Genomic DNA, 18,213 nt, shown 5'->3' on the forward strand with positions numbered 1-18,213 from the left:
GAAGGTTTCCTTAATTATTTTTTCTCCATTGGTATCAAGGAGAAGGCCATCTGTCTTGGCAGAAATAAATTAATGGCTGCCATTGAGCATATTACAATGCTCGGTTAAAATACGGCTACCCCATCTCTGTTCCTGGCAACTTAGTCCACTTGTTCAATTAGGTCCCTTTCATACCCATAAAGATTCTGAAATGTCAAAAGTCATGGAATTATTTCATCCTTGAAAGACCTTCAAAGACCAAAGCAACCTAGAGTTTATATGCTTTATTAAAAATAGCCCAGGGCCATGGATTCATAGCCCAGAGGGCCTGTTTCATAGAATTTTTTTTCTCAGTGATTTAGCCTTGTGTTCTTTTTAAAGATCAAAAGAGAAAAGTTCCATAAACTTCTTATTATTTCTAGGATATTCTTTCTCCTGACGCATTCATTGTTTAAAATATACACAACTTCTGATCTCTCTGTTGCTGAGAAACATAAGAACAGAGGGAGAAACAAGGAAAATTGATAGTTAAATTCTCAAGAATTTAAATTATATTGATTCTGTTGAAATTACTTTGATTTTTCCCTGCACATAACCGATCATATGGCAGGATCATAGAAATGGGAAAGTGGCCTTGTATTTTATTTATTTATTTATTTGTTTGTTTGTTTGTTTATTTTTGAAACAGAGTCTCACTCTGTCACCCAGGCTGGAGTGCAATGACACGATCTTGGCTCATTGTAGTCTCTGCCTTTTAGGTTCAAGCAATTCTCCTTCCTCGGCCTCCCAGGTTCAGGAATTCTCCTGCCTCAACCACCTGAGTACCTGGTATTACAGGCAACCACCACCATGCCCAGATATTTTCTGTGGTTTTTTTTTTTTTTTTTTAAGAGACAGGATTTTGCCATGTTGCTCAGGCTAGTCTCGAAATCCTGACTGCAAGTGATCTGCCTGCCTCGACCTCCCAAAGTGCTGAGATTACATGTGATAGCCGCCACACCTGGCCATGGCTTTATATTTTAAAGAAAGCATATATGTCATAGCACATTCTCTTGGAAAGAGAAAGTAAATCTTTTCAGACTAAAACAGAAAATACTTGGGTTTCAGTCTTGACGACACCATATAACAGGCCTCCTGCTTAAGCAAATCAGAAATAAGAAGTACTCATACAGGAATAAGAAGACTAATCCTGTTTCTTATGTACCAAAAAAGAACCTGATACCCATTGTATTATTTTTGGTGGAATGCTATAAGAGTGAAAAAAATTGATTAATGATGGTGCAATAGCATTTAATCTTTCAGAATGGCTGCACTATAAGATGGGGGTGCACAATTCAGGTTCCTAGTATGTAAGTAAGGAACCTTAGAAAGACCTTAGGCTCTGAATGCTTTCTTACTATGTTCTGTTACTAAGAAGTTAGAATGCGATAACAGAATCATTCATGTACGTTTAGAACTGGTATGTTTTTATAGGAACCTTACATCTTTGAACATTTGCTGGCAGCCTTAGAGAATAGCATGTTGCTGTTACTCTATATAGAGAATTTCACTCCACTGCTTTACAGCATTAAAAACCAAATGTCTGTCATGGGAAATTGCTATATTTTTTCTTAACCAAATTCTTAAATTTAAATATTTGAATTCAGCAAACAAAAAATGCAATAAACCCATATAATTCAGCTTATCCTTCAATCATGCTCTTCAAATATTCCGGGAATCTATTACTTGCCAATATTAAAATCTAGACTTTTTGAATATTTGATTAAACATTTGTACTTGAATGAATAAAATGTTTAGACATCTGAGTGTGGCCCATATTACATAGTATTTATTAACTTTGGGGGCAAAATTGTTTAAACATATGCATTCCCTTCTACAGCATGATATTTGTTGTAAGAATGGTCTGTTCTATCCAAGGAGGCTGATTATTGGTATAATGAATGTATTTCTTTGCTAGGGCTGCCAATAACAAAGTGCCACAGCAAGTGGCTTAAATAACAGAAATTCATTTTCTTACAATTCTAAAAGCTAGAAGTTTGAGATCAACACGTAGGCAGGTTGGGCTTCTGCAGCCTCTCCCCTTGGCTACAGATGGCCACCTTCTTGCTGTGTGTTCACATGGTCATCTTTCTGTGCATCCACGTGTCTCTCTCTGGTAATCTTTTAATCTTTTCTTCTACAAGGATACCAGTCACATTGGATTAGAGCCCACCCTAACCACCCTATTTGAACATAATTACCTCTTTAAAGATCCTATCCCCAAATATAACCCCATTCTAAAGTACTGGGGGTAATGTATGAATTTATCCCCATTATAATGAGGGAAATTATTTCTACATCAGTCTGATGAGAACTCATCCCTATGGCACAGACATTTAGCAGAGCATTAATGCAGAACACCAGATTGGTAGCTACTTCTTCTATAAGCCTGCATCTCAAGCTGTCCTGAATTTGGAGCATAAAGGATGAGAAATCTCAAGCCAGTGAGGACTCCAAGGCCAGAAAAGTTTAGAGGAAGTTCAAGAAGTTCAGCTACACAATAGCAGCAGTTGGATTTAAAGCCAGTTGTGTTGAGTGTGGGTCCATATACTATGTGAAAAATTAAAATTGTCCTATTGGCATATTTTTAAGTTGTGTCCTTTGTGATGATAAAATAAGGAAGAGTGGGGATCAGAAAGCATATTGAAAAGAGGCCTGAGTTCTAGTTAGGGCTACAGGAAGTTTGTCAATCTTTGGCCAAACCCCCAAGCCCCTAAATGTTCATCGTTTGATATTTATTATAAAAATGTCACTTATGTCTCTCTAAGACACCTAGGATCATGGGGACAAAATGAGGTGACAGTATTTAATGAGTGTCCCTTCTGTTCCTGTAGCAGTGAGACCCAGTAGGGATGTACCTCTGCCAAACAGAAGCCTGCTCCCTGTTACTTTTAGAGATGAAATCAACCTTATCAGCCACCCCTGTAGCAACAAGAGAAACCCTTACCTAAAGAGCATAACCCTTCATTTTACAAATGAGATGTTTCAGCCCCAGATAGGGAAGGTATTTAAAATTTCCCATTTTCTTATTAGCTTAGCTGGAATTGAGACTACCATCTTGTTTTATCAAATTTGGTTCGTCTAAATACTAAAAATAGTATTTGTGGTTTTGCTTCTAAATGCCTCTTCAACCTGCGGTTTCCTGCATTTTCCTCTACAATTCATCATCACATAAAAACCAGGTGAGGGCATTAACTTTCTTTTGAAACCTTACCAAGACATTTGTGCCAAAGGACAAAATCATCATGAAGCTCAATCCTTGTGCTGAAATGTATTCACTTCAGCTGTTTGTACTTGGCCTTGTTAAAGGAAAGGAAAAACATGGCCTTGTGAACCTGCGGACTGGGATTGATTCCCAACTCAGCTGCTGACTTGGTGTGTGATAGATTACAAATTGAATTCCTAGTCTGAGTCTGCTTCCTTATTTATAAGAATAATAATAACAGTAACTACCTAGCCAGATAACTATATGAAACAGACAAAACATATATATGTCAGGAGTTTAATACCCAGCACACTCAAGACAGTTGGTAAATGGTACCTATCCTTGCTCTGTTTTTCTCTTGGGGCTCTAAGAAATGATGACTATTTTAGTCGACAGAAGGTGTGATTTCCCAACCCTCTGGACTGATTGAAGGCCCACGCCTCTTAATTCTTGGAATTTCAAATACTTGAGACTCTGAAAAATGGAAAATTTCTTCTACCTGGTTCTGACAGATATAATGATCAGCAGTGTGTTCTCAAGAGCAAATGCCTTGAAAAACAACAAATCCTGTATAAAGTGTCAAATAGGAAGCCTGACTAGCCATTCATTTTGTTTATAAAATTTATGTCCCGATTTTCACACTCTGATTAGCATATAAAATCAATTTTTGGAACTGAAATAGAAAATAAAATATCAGTTCTAATTACTTCACTTAGAAAAGTAATTCTTAAAGATGGAAATAATTTTCATAATAGGAAATTGATTATAACAGTAATGTGAGCAGTGAATAATTATTTAAACTCAGCTTTTAATGGGTCTTTTAATGGCAACATAGAATATGTAAAAGTAAGGATATGTATGCATAATCGATACATCATTAGGCAAAAATTTTTATTTAACTTTTTTGTGGTTTCTTAGTCTGTACATTTTTTATAGAACAAATGGCGGATATAAAATGGAGAGATTTACAGTGCAGGTAAAATACACACGGGATTAAGGGGATTTGTATAATTGCTGACCTCTAGCTCTCTTTGTACAAGAATGATAATATCCAAAATCTTTGCTTGCAATTATCCAACTAAAGGACGACAAAAGGTACACCCATCCTGGCTAAAACACCCAATTAATAGTCAAATAAGAAGAATTACTAGCAGTCTAATAATTCAGATTTGGCTTATATTTCTGTTGTCAAGTGTAGCAATTTGTTTCAAGTCGTATTTTGCTTTGATTAAGAGTGAGAAGGGTAAGAAACTGTAACACAGTGATTATAGGTCAGAAGTAGATTGCCTGCATTTTTATCCTAATACCACTGAGACATTTCATGGATACCAGAAAAGGTTGGGCAAATTACTGCTCCGTGTCTAGATTTGGGCACTTATAAAATGAGAATGACAGCATGCTTGCACCATTGGGCCATATGAAACTTAAGGAAGACATTTTATGCAAAACAGCACAATGAATATCACACAATTGGCACTCAGCAAACGTGTGTCATTGTTAAAGAAGGTAATGAATGACCTCAAGTAGTGGATCTGTGTTGGGTTTTCTATTCTCTTTGATTCACAGTAGAGACCCAGCTCAGCCACATACTGTAAAGGAGCTGATCTGATCCTTCTTATCAAGATTAAAAAAAAATCTAACATCAATTCGTTCACTGTTTTCCTGCTCTGAAGCAGTGTGAGGGGCACCCTAAATTAGGAATTTTGCTAATTATTTTCTGGCAGGGCATCTGCTGCTCCACATGCTTCATTACTGTCATTCCACCTTTAAAACAGGCAGCAGCCTCCTTCAAGGGGATAGTTATGACTGGAGAACAGCTTGATAACCAAGCCCAATCTACATATACTCAGTGCAAGGAAATTCTTTTTCTATGTAAATACAGAGAAATGGTCAAAGGTAGTGTGGAGGGACAGAAGGAGCATGAACTTGGGAGCTGGACAATCATGCTCTTGAATCTCCACTTGGCCACTCTCCACCTATGAAGTGTCAGACAGTGTATCCAACTCTCGTGATCAATAGCTTTTAAAATCTGGGTGATAATATCTATTTACTGAGAAGGTTCGATTAAATAAGATTATGAACCTAAAAGCACCCAAGCTAGCATCTGTCACATGGCATGCTCTCCATGACACATACTTTAAACTACCACTACCATGAGCACAGCCAATTCAGTTTTCAAAAGAAATGAATATGACATAGCACCAGCTTTATACGTATTCATTCACACGACCTTCTTAAAAGCCCTATGAAACAGGAATCATTATTATTATCCCCATTTTACAGATGAGAAATCTGAGACACAAAGTGGCTGAGAGACTTCACCAAGGTCAAATGGTCATTAAGTCGCAGAGCCACGCTTTGAATCCAGACAGGATGGCTCCAGCATCCACACTTAAAATCATTGAAATAAACCATCTCTCAGCAGATTACTAATGGCCTTCTTCCCTTGTCTTTTCTTCTCCCAGCAAATTGAATCTCTCCTATAGCCTTTATTACAGTGCCTAGATCTCTGTATGCACATAGGAGGTTGCAAGGTCCTCCCTTGTGTCTTTAATTTTTTCCCTTTTAAATGGAGTGCTTCACAAACCTGGGTGTCATCCTTGCACAGGGCCATCCGAATCTTCTCTGTAGCTTCCAGTTTTAGTACATGTGCTGCTGAAACAAGCACCTTCCTTGTGTGTGAATCGCTTTCAGTTTCACACAACACCCAGTCCCTCACTATGTAGGTGAGCAAAATAAACATGATATAAACACCGTGGCAAAGGAGATTTGAGAAGTTTTCTGTAGCATGGTGTTCAGCAATGTGGCCTGATTTGCTCTGAGGACTTAGATATGATTATGAAAAGTGTTGAAAGAGAGTAGGAAGATGCTAGATCATCACCACTCTCAGTTCTACTAGTAATTCGGTGGTGGCTGACAAGTTGGCAGAGTGTGGCTAATGTGGATAGTAGCTGTAGAAATGTGGGACCATTGAGTCTATTCATGTGACTTCACTTTCACACTCTATTTGTTGCACTCATCAAGGACATGGCTTTTCCTAGTCATGGAAGGCGCAGAGAGCATTAACACTCATTGGTAACGCATTAAGGGTCCCAAGCCAGGCTTCAAACACAGCCCCCAGTGACTCCAGAGCCTTCGCTCTTACAATGTATGATACCATCTGCTGACTAATGACCTCTTCAGACCTCAGGCCCTAGGATTTATCTAGAAAAGAGGGAGAAAATTACCTAAACGTCATCATCCCCTGCTTTTTTTTTACCTGGAGCAACTCTGAAAAGAATTAACTCCCCATCTCCTTGAAACTCCGGGAGCTGCTAGTCAGAGTGATAGAAAGTGCACTTCCGAACTAATTCTGTGATGACTTAATTTGTAGAGGCTTGTATTCATTCTGCCAGTGAACATTAAAGGAAAGGTCAGAGAAATGAAGAGCAAGTTTTAGATTCATAATTATTTCAAAAAAGAGCCAGCAAGGAGTCTTATTGCTGGGTAATCAAGGTTTCATTTTTTGAGACCAGAAATTTCCCTCCAAAGGGAACCTTTTGGAAAAGTGGTATCAAGCAGTACACCTGATGGATCTGCTAGTGAGGGGTCAGTCCATAGCTCTGTTGTCTAACCCTGCATTGGGTATTGACATGTTGTCTCACTCTGAGCAAGTCATTTCACTTCTCACCTCAGGTCAGCCATCTGTGAAGTGAAGGAAAGCTTCCAGACCTTCTCTAGAAGCAGAGAAAATAGCAGGGTAAAGGAAGCACTTAACTTTCTAGGGGTGAATATAAATTTCTGTTTATTTTATCATTAATCTCAGAATCCTTAAAAATGTTATTTTAAAATACAGTGGACATATTTTCAAAACATTCAAGTCTTAAGCACAAGGGTGCCAATAATTATGTTTTATATATTGACTGTATGATTATTGCCTCAAAATCATTTTTCTAAAACCTCATTTTCTGTCTAAAAAGTTAGATAGAAAATGCACTGTTGAGACAATTGGCTGCATAAAAAGATCTGAATATTTCGTGAGGTTTTTTTGGCTGAAATTATTATATGCTCTCAAGTATTGACTTTTTGTTCTAAAAATAAGGCATTGAACCTGATTCTGGTTAATTAGGTGCATTAGAGAGTGGGATTCTCACTAATGGAGTCTTGCCATATTTATTTAGAATGGAATCTTTTCTTTGGTGCTTTGATGGCATTTATCAGGAAATTTCTTTAGCTCAGTGAAAAAAACAAAGGTGCATTTAAAAATAACTCAAGAGGAAATGTTATATTGAGCCTGTTTTCTCAGAGCACTTGACTGAAGCTTAGAGAAACAATTTAGATGTCCTCATTAGATGTAAAGCTCCAGGGTGCTCTCTGAAGTCTCCTTGAGGACACACTTTTTCTCATCACCCGGAATCTCCTTTCTTGACAGTTCAGAGATGGTGCTGTTAGACAGGGGTCTACACATGTGTGACACACATGTGAGCTACACATAGCTGCCTGAGAGAGGAAGAACTGTAATTCCTGACAGTTGTGTAAATTGCATCCTCTCCCACCAGCTGGAAACCCATCCAAGAAACAGCCTAACCTCCACACCAGGGTCGCTGTCCTCAAATCAAAGGACCAGGAACAGAAAGGCAAAATGCTATCTTTGCAGTCATTTTTTTTGTCACTTTGTGTGTGGAAATGTGGCAAGCTTCCTCCAGGGAGGAGTTGTAGTTACTGGAAGTCATTCTTGTCTGGCAGCTTTCCCCATCTTTAATGGGCACCTCAGGTGACATCAACCTGCAGCCCAGCTGCTGTTGCTAAGGTTCAGCCACTTAAAACAGGTCCTGGGATGGCTGTTTATGCACTTAAGTGGAAAAGCAGTACCCAAGTCATCCCTGAGATTTAGCGAGGACAGAATAATTGCTTTCCTTTCAGTGGCAGGTGATGCATTTGCCACCATGGAGCAGAACATGCTGCTGCTCTCAGTCATAACGGGAGCAACGGGAGAGGAACGCAGGAGGAAATAGAAAATGTCAAAGAGCTCTGGGTTGAAAATTGCATTTTACAGATGCCATTAAGCTCTGTTGGGAGAGAAGATGAAAATGCTAATTGACAGATTTAGTTATGTTTTATTGTCTTTGAGTTGCTTAGTAAGTCATCAGATGATGTTGTTTAATCATTAATGTTAAACTTTAGAAGAATCCATCAGGTGTTTGCCATTCATCTTTCACCCTCTCCACAAATGTATCTTAAACTACTAAAACTTGCCTGCAAAGAAGGAATATAAATATTTATATTCAGCCCAAGAACTGATAAAAGTCTTAATCACACAGCATAATAATATTAATTATAGACTAAAAAATTGCATTTCAGTCAAGGACAATTAGGATATCTTTTATTCTTTTACATAAAACTACACGTATACTCACATATATACACACATACTTTTGCACACTTTTGGTCATTTTTTAATCCATAAAATAAGAATAATAACAGTATATGCCACAGTGGGAGTGTGTGTGCATGTATGTCTGTGCATGTATTAAATGAGTTAATATGTGCTTAGAACATAGTATATGCTTAATTCTTCTTCTTCTTCTTCTTCTTCTTTTTTTTTTTTTTTTAATGCAGGGCCTTGCACTGTAGCCCAGGCTAGAGTATAGTGGCACAATTATAACTCACTGCAAACTTGAACCCCAGAGCTGAAACAATCCTCCCACCTTAGCCTACCAAGTAGGCTGAGAGTGCAGGTGCACACCACCACACCTGGCTAATTTTTTAAATTATTTTTTGTAGAGACAGAGTCTTGCTATGTTGCCCAGGCTGATCTTGAACTCCTGGCCTCAAGCAATCCTCCTGACTTAGCCTCCCAAGGCCTTGGGTTATAGGCATGAGCTACTGTGCCTGGCTCTCAATATTTTTTAGCTGCTACTAATATCATATAATGCAGAAATTTATATATCAAATAAAGTTAAAATTAAGAGACTTGCAAACTATTTCTTTTCTTTTTGTTAACGGATATTTTATTATATGCTTGCAATTAAATGAACATCAGAAGCATTTAAAAAATACAACATGTATTTTATAAAGGCAATACAAAACATGTCCTTTTTTTAATAAAAAAATTATTGATATATTTACTAAGAAAAAAACAAAAATAATATAAGCCAGGCTTGGTGTCTCATCCCTGTAAACCCAGCACTTTGGGAGGCCGAGGCAGGCAGATCACTTGAGCCCAGAGGTTTGAGACCAGCCTGGGAAATATGCTGAAACCCTATCTCTACAAAAAAAAAAAAAATTATAAAAAAAAAAATTATCTGGGTATGGTGGCACACACCTATAAACCCAGCTACTCAGGAGGCTGAGGTAGAAGGATCACTTGAGCCTGGGATGTGGAGGCTGCAGTGAGCCATGATTGCGCCACTGCTCTCCAGCCTAGGTGACAGAGTGAGACCCTGTCTCAAAAAAAGAAAAAGAGAAGAAATTGCTTTCTTGGCGACATTCCCTCCAAAATCTGGAAAATAATACTCAGTATTACACTCTGTATTTTTCGTACTGTCTTAGCCACTGGCCCCTCCAGTAAAAGTTTACTGTTCGGGGATATAACCGGAGAGCCTTTAAAAAAACTCAATTTCCTCACAAACCAGAAGAATCTCTCAGAATTCCTATTTTAAAAGATTTCTGCAGGTGACTTCATGAAGTTGGACAGAAGAGAGGTCTTGGGCAACCACAGCTTTTTCTCATGTTTGAGGTAGTTATGTGGGGGCCTTTGTCTTCTTTAGTGTTTCTAAAATTCTGGAGAGTTCAGGAGTTACAAAAGGTACATAATCTGTCTCAGCACTGGATGTGATGAGTGAATTAATTCGTATATTAATTATTCCAAGGTGTCATGATACAAACATTCTCCCTCATGTCTAACCTTAATTTTGACAATTCCAGCTTATATAGTTCGCTCATTTGCTCAGCCCATCCTCCCTTTCTATTTCTTTCCAAACGCCCTGCCCATCTTTCGACCCCCTACCTTTTGTCAGATTTATTCTCCTTTTCTCTCCCATAACACTTAGCTATTCTTTATTAAGAACAATGGTGTCCTTGGTGAGTAAATTCCACCTGGAGCGCCCCTGTATACATCTCTATATTATTTCTCTTTTGCTAGTCCAACTGGAAACCTGTGAGTTATTTAAGGCATGCTTGGTACTCCCTCTTCTTTTAAGCATTTTCCCCAGCTTGCTCCCTGCTTGCTCCCTGTCCACATGGCTGTCCTCAGGTTGTCGCTTGCCCTCTCCACAGGCCTGTGGACTACGAGGTGGGAATAACTTATGAGGTGAGACAGGAAGCAGACCCAGATCTGAATGGCTGCTGTCAGCGAAGCCTCTGTCTCGGAGTCACCCAAGTGTTCCACTCTCATCCCTCTTCAGCCACTTGGTGGAAAATCGGATTCCTCTTTCCAAAAGCTTCATAGAGAAAAATTAAGGGCAAGCTGTGTGGGTAAAGGAAATAGTTAAAGGAAACTCTAAACGCCTCCTTAAAATGAATTCCTTTTCATTGTCTTTCTTTTCCTTTATAATAAAAGGCTCCTAGTAACTACAGGGTATTTCCACATAAAAGGTATTTTTTTGTCCTAAGATTATGGACACCCTGGGGGAAGCAAATTCTAATATGATTGCTGCAAGTTTTTCTTTCCATGAAAGTTCCCAGTGTTTCATGACATTTCAGAACTGCTCATCTGAGGTTGAAATGCAAGTGCATTTTAAATTAAACATGAGGCACTGCAGCTAGTCTACCCTTTGAATAATATTTATGTATATTTTTTATTTGTAGATGGATCTGCGGACCTCACCGAATAGGTTAGGTGCTTTCACTCCTTGTTACCAACATCATAATCGATTTCACAGTGTCTGATTTTTCCCATGCTTCAATTATGTATTCATTATCGAGTGCTCTTAAATATTTAACACTTCGGCTCTCTAAGTATGTCAGGGACTGCCCAGGCAGTGGAGACTCCAGGAGCTTTATCTGGTGGCAGGATAAGTCAGAAATCGTTAGTTACTTCCAGCCTACTTCTACTTCCGCCTCTGTAGTTGAATCTTCAGCTTTTCTCCCCTAAAATGTATTATTTTAAATATCTTGACTCTCATAAGAGCTCAGTTGCTCTGTTTAAAACAAGATAGATAAAAATCCCAGTCTATGTCAAGTTTCTGTATATTGTGCTTTCTTGTTCCCCCAAGCCTCAACCCTCTCTATTCTCCATCTGAAAATGACATAATGAGAGTGGACATACAGCGAATTTGGGGGACTGAGAACAGGATTTGCAATTTGCAGCACCTCCTATAAATCAACATGAAAAAATGATCATAGTCTGCTGTCAGTGGGAGTCAGCATGTTGGCATGAAAAGAATACAGCTTTGGAGGCAGAGGAACATTGTTTCAAATTTTGGTTCTACCAGTCAGGTAACTTGGGGGGAGATGTTGGTAGAGAGACTGCAGGTTGATAATCATTAAGCCCTGAAAACGTGGCGAGTATTTGGTCTACATCAATCGGGGCACTATTTTGGACTGTATAATCTTTGTGGAGGAAGCTGTCCTGGGCATTGTGGGATGCTTAGCATCATCCGTGGTCCCTACCCACTAGCAGCCAGTACCAGCCCTTCTCTTCCAGGTATGACAGCCAACAGTGTATCCTGGGATACAAAGTCATCCCCCATTGATAAGCATTGGTCTTACACATTCACTTTTAGTCTTCACAGGAGAAGCCCTGCAGGTACTCATGTTGCTACTCTCTTATAAAGAATCCAAGGCTAAGGAAGGAAAGATATTTAAGCACTTAAAAAAGGTCCTGAGATGTTTAGCCAACTATATTGAATATATTTACCAGTTTTTCAGAGATACAGAAAATCTTAACAAATACTGTTTTCCTACATCTTAGATGGAGAGAGTTATTTTTATTCTTTTCTTCCATTACTAACACTGTTCTTACATTTTGTAAGTCTCAAGAAAATTTATGTACTCAGCCCGACCAGTGTATTAAGGATACAACCTGCAGAACAACCAGGGCCAGCAACCTGCATTTTGCCTTCAAAACACTAACATTAGACAGCATTGCCACTGGGATGTGACTATTAACATATCTTTGCCTAGAATTGGGATTTGAATCCTTCCAAGGTCCTTTCATACCTAACTGCATAGAGAAAAGGGAAAAAACAATTCCAGATGCTGAAGACACAGCATTTGGTAGCAAGTCTTTGGAGGAACAAAGGGGAAAAAGAAACAGCCCTAATGGGAACGGTATTGTGCTTCCATCTGTTAAGCAACAAATTCAGGCAAGGGAAGAGCAGGCAGCTGAGAGCTCGGCCCGGAACTCTAAATTAGATTCCCAGTATTTCCTCTGTCTGCCCATCCACAAGAATCACCTGGCTGGCTGCAAATACCAAAGTCCCTTTTCTAAAGATTCTGATTCAGAGGGTTTGAAGTTGTGCCCAGAAACAGGTATTTTGAAGAAGCCTCCCAACCGAACTTATGATCAATAGGGTTAGGAAACACTGAAGTCTACATCCTGATACTCAGAATGTGATTCCCAGGCTGGTGGCAGCAGCAGCAGCAGCAGCAGCTGGGAGTATGTTAGAAGCCAATTCTTGGCCAGATTCTGATTTGGTTGGTCTGAAGTGGAATCTGAGATGCTGCATTTCCAGCAAGCATCCAAGAAGTGCTGCTGTTTCTGGTGAATGCACTCCACTGTGAGCAGCCAGGATGATGTACACTTTACGTAGGAAGAGGTATCAAAGATAAGTCATTAAATCTTGCTCTGTGAGTGATGCTAAGGCTGTACTAGACAGGACATTAGAGATGAGCTAGAAGTCAGTGAAGATGAGAGCAATGGAATGAGAGGAGCCTTTATATTAATAACCATAATGCCCAGAATTCCAGGTTTCTGCAAAGCATTTCAAATGAAGTCTGGAAAATGTCTTCAAGGGAAGGGAAGACTGTTCTCTGCTGTTACAGGACTCTTACTCTGACTGTCCCCAATTTACCAGCTCTGTGACCAGCTTTGTTGTTTTTCAATCAAGGATATCCTGAGTGGTTGCTGTTCATCTGCCAGAAATGCTGAGCAATTCATCCCTAAAGTGGCCCACCATCCAGAATGCTGAATGATTCTGTTTGTGTATTAACTATGAGTGCTGAAAGGCAGGATCATTACTGGCCCTCTAGTGACAGCCATTTGGGTAGTTTCAGCTTTATCAGCTTCGGCACATACTATCAACAACTTCTTTTTGATGACATCAGGCAAAAACAAACATTGCAAGCATTTTTAACAGGGAGGGGGTCATATCCAAACACAATGTACAAAGGGTCCAGGTGTGAGTCCTCAAATGCTGAAGGTGGGAGGCCAAGGCTAGCAGAGATGCCATTCTTGTGTTAGTCTCATTTGTTCTGACGGGGTCCAGTGCCCATCATTGAACCAATTGACATCCCCTTCAAATGTGATCTGTTAAGTGACTTTCATTCAGGTCACAAACTCCACCTGGGAGCAGGTGGAGTGCACAGAGTTGGGGAAGAGTGATCCCCCCAAGGAAGGGGGCCTGATATACTCAAAAATAACAAATGTCCGGTGCATGTACCCAATAATAATTTTGAGCAATGCAGCACCCCTAAAACCAGCATATGGCAGGCTGTAGAAACTAGAGACGCAAGAGCTTAGGGAAGGCTAGGGTTGGAATAAAAGTGAGTAGCAGTACAAGGAAATCCCTCAGGAAACATCTTGAAGTCCCTGTACCAAAAAAGGAATGCCAATTTCTGTTAGAAGAGTAGCTTATTTTCAGGTTTATGTAGGTACTCAAGGGAATATATAAATGCTATCTTCATAAGCTGCAGTCATCTAGTTTTCTTCTTACTTTATGTTTGGATCCATCTTTCCCTGAAGGCCAGAACACACACTTTAGAGACACGAAGTCCTGGTTCAAATGTCTCTGGCTCTTTCCCTGCATATTAGGAAAGTAGCTTAATGTGGTAAAGCTACTGCATTCTGGTGCTTTCCTCCCAGGTAGTTGTAAAGGTTGAATATGACAGTGATGGAAGGGGACACTGTCCATTTTCATCACAATTATATCCAATAGCTCCTAGCACTACACATAACAGGTGCTCAGAAGAATTCGAGTGAATAATCAAATAAATACATTTTAAAAGTATTTGGCAGGCTGGGTACAGTGGCTCTCGCCTGTAATCTCAGCACTTTGGGAGGTTGAGGCAGGTGGATCACCTATGGTGAGGAGTTTGAGACCAGCCTGGTCAACATGGTGAAACCCTGTCTCTACTAAAAATACAAAAATTAGCTGGGTGCGTATAATCCCAGGTACTCAGGAGGCTGAGGTAGGAGAATCCCTTGAACCCGGAGGTGGGGGTTGCAGTGAGCTGAGATCGTGCCACTACACTGCAGCCTGGCTGACAGAGCAAGACTCCATCTCCAAAAAAAAAAAGTACTTGGCATACAGTATGTGCTTTAGAATGTACATATTTTTTCTTACTGAGTTACAACTGTTCATGTGTGACTCTGCAACAAACTTTTATTTGTCTGAAATCAGGCCTTCTTTGTGACACATAAGTGCAAACTTTAGAGGAAATTCTGGGAATTCCTCTTTGTGCCTCAGCAACTTGCCCGGGTTTCAGAAGCACATCTCCCAGCCTCACAACTGCAGAGGGCACAGAGACACTGAAGTTTTCCCAAAGTCTTTCTGGCCATTCTATCTGACTCAGCTGCCAGCTATGAAACAGACTTTCCTACTTCTGAAAAAAAAAAAAAAAACATTTAAAATAATTTTTTTAATTCCAAGTAAATATTTAAAACATGTTTTCTCAGTGAGTCAGTTTTGCTTTCACAAGATAAATCTCAGTGGAACCTAAATGCCACTCATGCCTCCTGCCCTCTCAAAGTGGGGTTTTATGATCCCCTTGAGCCATCCCCAGAGGTGGAATCCATCTGTTTGCACAGCAGGCCTGGTTCGTGTCTCATCTAGTTCTGGCTTGAGCCGGCATAGGTAAGGGAAATTTCATGCAGTCTAGCCTTCTTAAAGTCTTAATCTCAGACTTTGGTTGTAATTTGGAAACCTCCTGGGGCCAAAGGGTGAGTGTGTGTGTGTCTGTGTGTGTGTGCATGTGTGTGTGCGTGCGCGTGTGTCTGTGCGTGTGCATGTGTGTGTGTGTGCATGAAGGCACGTATTTTTAGAAGCTGAACCTGGAAATGAGTATTGCTGTTTGGAGCTCAGCGTCTATCACACATAGCTAGGACAACTTTGTGCCATCCCAGAAATTTTGGGAAATTTCTTGGGACATAATACCAAAGTGCTAATGCCAGGCCTTGGGTGGGACAAATGCTTCTTATACTGAGAAACTGAGATCAGCCAAAGAGGCTCAGGTCTTGTAGGAAAACATTAGGAATTGCTTGATTTATAACAGGTGTCCACAGAGCCTCAGCCTTTACAAATGTGATTCTGGCTGGGACAGTAATTCAATTCAGTTTACCTCTCTGTCAGATTCCCCAGGCAACTTCACTGGTTCCATCCATTTATTTGGCTGCCAATAGTGTCCCCATCCCCTGCTGCAACTGTATGCTGAGGACATAGGTGGCACAGGAGAAGGGTGTGCCTGCCTCGAGTTGCAGTTGGCACTAATGAGAGCTGGTACACATTAAAGGGAAGGGATTTTGTATTTGATCCATTAACTCATGTTAGGAAACAGTTGTATAGTTTGCATATAATCATTCTCCACTCTTTAACACAGCCTATCCCTGCCTCAGCATTACCTTGATCCAACCCTTGCTAACATCATCAGCTTCTCCAACAAAGGATAAGGAGGAAAACCCTGAAATGCTAATGCTAGCAGCTGAAACAAAAACGTGAGAGGCAAAAGTGCAATATGATATGTAAATTGTTTCCATGATCCATAGAGCTAATGTTTGCTGAGATCTCTCTTTGTGTCAGACACGATGTTAACAATTTTTCCATGCTTTTCTGATTTAATTGATTGGTTCTCAAAGTGGATCCCTGGACCAGCAGCAGCAATATCCACCTCACCTGACAGTTTGTTAGAAATGCAAATTCTCAGGTTTCATCTCAGATGTGCTGAATCAGAAATTCTTGGGGGTGGGGCCCCGCAGTTTGTTTTAGCAAGCTCTCCAGGTGATACTAGTGGTTTACTAACCACTGATCTGGCCTCATCTGCTGATTTTATAAATAAGGAAAGAGACCCAAAGGAGACCAGGTCCACATTGCTTCTTTGCGTCCTAGGGGATTTTTATGTGTCCTGGGGTCTGATCCTCCCAGGATGGATTCTCAAATACAATTGTTAGAAGAATATTCTGTATGGGCAGTGAAACCTACTAGAAAAGATAATTTTTCAACTTCTAATGATTTAGTGTAACATTGTGTTTTCAACTACCCACTCAGATAGTGTTACTTGAACTCTATCAGCCCAGGTTCTCATCAGCAACACGGAGACAGACACGCTGTTTTACGGGTATGTTGTAAAAGATAATTGAGCAAACTTCATAACAGTGTTAAAAATAAAGTATCATATAAAATGTACTTTATCAATTATCTTCTCATAAGCTCACTCTCTAAGCTTTGATTTTTACCTGCCTCTGAATCTCAATCGCAAACGATACCTTTATGCTGTAAAATGTCTGTGTAACTTACTGCATAGAACGTTTTTGCATATGCGCTTTGTCTCATTCTCCTAGGCTAGTGGTGATGTTTTTAGCGGAGCGCTATTTGCATAGTAGGTACAAAAATATTTGACTTAACTACTGGTGTTTTTACAGGTTAGAAAGACTATGCCTATTCATACAATCTATTAGCCTTTCTGCTGAAAATACCTTTATAAGATGGGCTTTACAAAAAGGACAAAAGTGGGACTGACACTCAACTTTACAAAATGACTTATAAGACAAAGTATGAAATGTATAAAAACTAGAAACATGCAAATTTTTATAGGAATATAATCTTCAATGTGGGCCAAGCTGCATGAATATTAAGTTTTACCTAATTAAATTTAATATTGAGCTAAGACAAGGTGTAGTTGAGAAGGCAGTACTAGCAAATAGAGTGAGTTAAATTGATACTGTTACGGAATTAAGAGTTCATCTGGCTATCTTCCTGTTTGTGTTTGTCTGGTTCTTTTAGCTTAAGTGAGATAACGAAGAAAAGGGTTAAATGCATTGTATGTGGCTAGGGAATATTGAATTCTTGAGCTCGGCCTTTAGCAGGAACAGGTGATTGAGCTATTTATTGAAACCCGTGGAGTCAGGTACTTTTAACAGCCAGCCGCAACGGAAAACTGGACATCTCTGTGGGCAGCCAGGCATCCATTTCCCGTTTTTCTCTTCTTTTATAAAATATTTCTACCATGTCTGTCTTGTCAGTCTAAGGGATAGATGTGGTCTTCAAATGTATGGCTTTGGGTTTTTCTTTTTCCTAAAATCATGCTACGAAAACCTGGTTTTAGCATGACAAAGTGCTTGAAAACTCAAGAGTCTATAGCAACAGTGTTTTGTGATCCTCTGGGAAAAGACGACAAGAATGTTCGGGTGCAGCCATCACTTTTAATAGTAGGTTGCAAGGTAAGTTTAGGTGATAAACCTGGGACCTCCATAATGATCCAGTGTGGAGTAGGTATAAAGCAAGAATATAACTGAGCCTAAGCTAGGTAAAGTGCTAGTCCCACTGAAGGCCCCTGAGTCTAATCAGAGATTGGGTGGGGGGCGGGGGATGGTGGATGTGATGCAAACTCGTATCTTTGAGGTTCTGATCTGGGGAGGTGACAGTAGGAGCCCTCTGTCAGTCCTCAGGCAGGTGGAAACCCCTTTATTCCTGAGCAGTCCACCTGGGTGGGATAAGGCAGACATGGGTCAGAGATCAGGCTGACTGACAGGAGCCTCTGCCTCTTTAGTGGATAACAAATGAGCATACAGGACTCTTGGGGATGGAGCTAGTCCATAGCACTAGAGGTTAGGGCTGAGCCCACTCCCAGTGAGG

At 40.0% G+C, this 18,213-nt stretch overlaps 1 protein-coding gene and 1 non-coding gene across 6 annotated transcripts in view; one reads left to right on the forward strand and one right to left on the reverse strand.

The window, feature by feature from the left end:
• NCKAP5 (NCK associated protein 5) overlaps window positions 1–18,213 on the forward strand; it is a 1,002,432-nt gene that overhangs the window by 323,738 nt on the left and 660,481 nt on the right. The gene's annotated exons all lie outside the window — the stretch shown is intronic.
• Window positions 5,787–5,891, reverse strand: LOC118154948 (U6 spliceosomal RNA). The gene has a single exon (XR_004745197.1). It is a non-coding gene; the product is annotated as a U6 spliceosomal RNA (small nuclear RNA).

Source organism: Callithrix jacchus, chromosome 6, assembly GCF_049354715.1.
Source record: "Callithrix jacchus isolate 240 chromosome 6, calJac240_pri, whole genome shotgun sequence".
NCBI classification, from domain to species: Eukaryota; Metazoa; Chordata; class Mammalia; order Primates; family Cebidae; genus Callithrix; species Callithrix jacchus.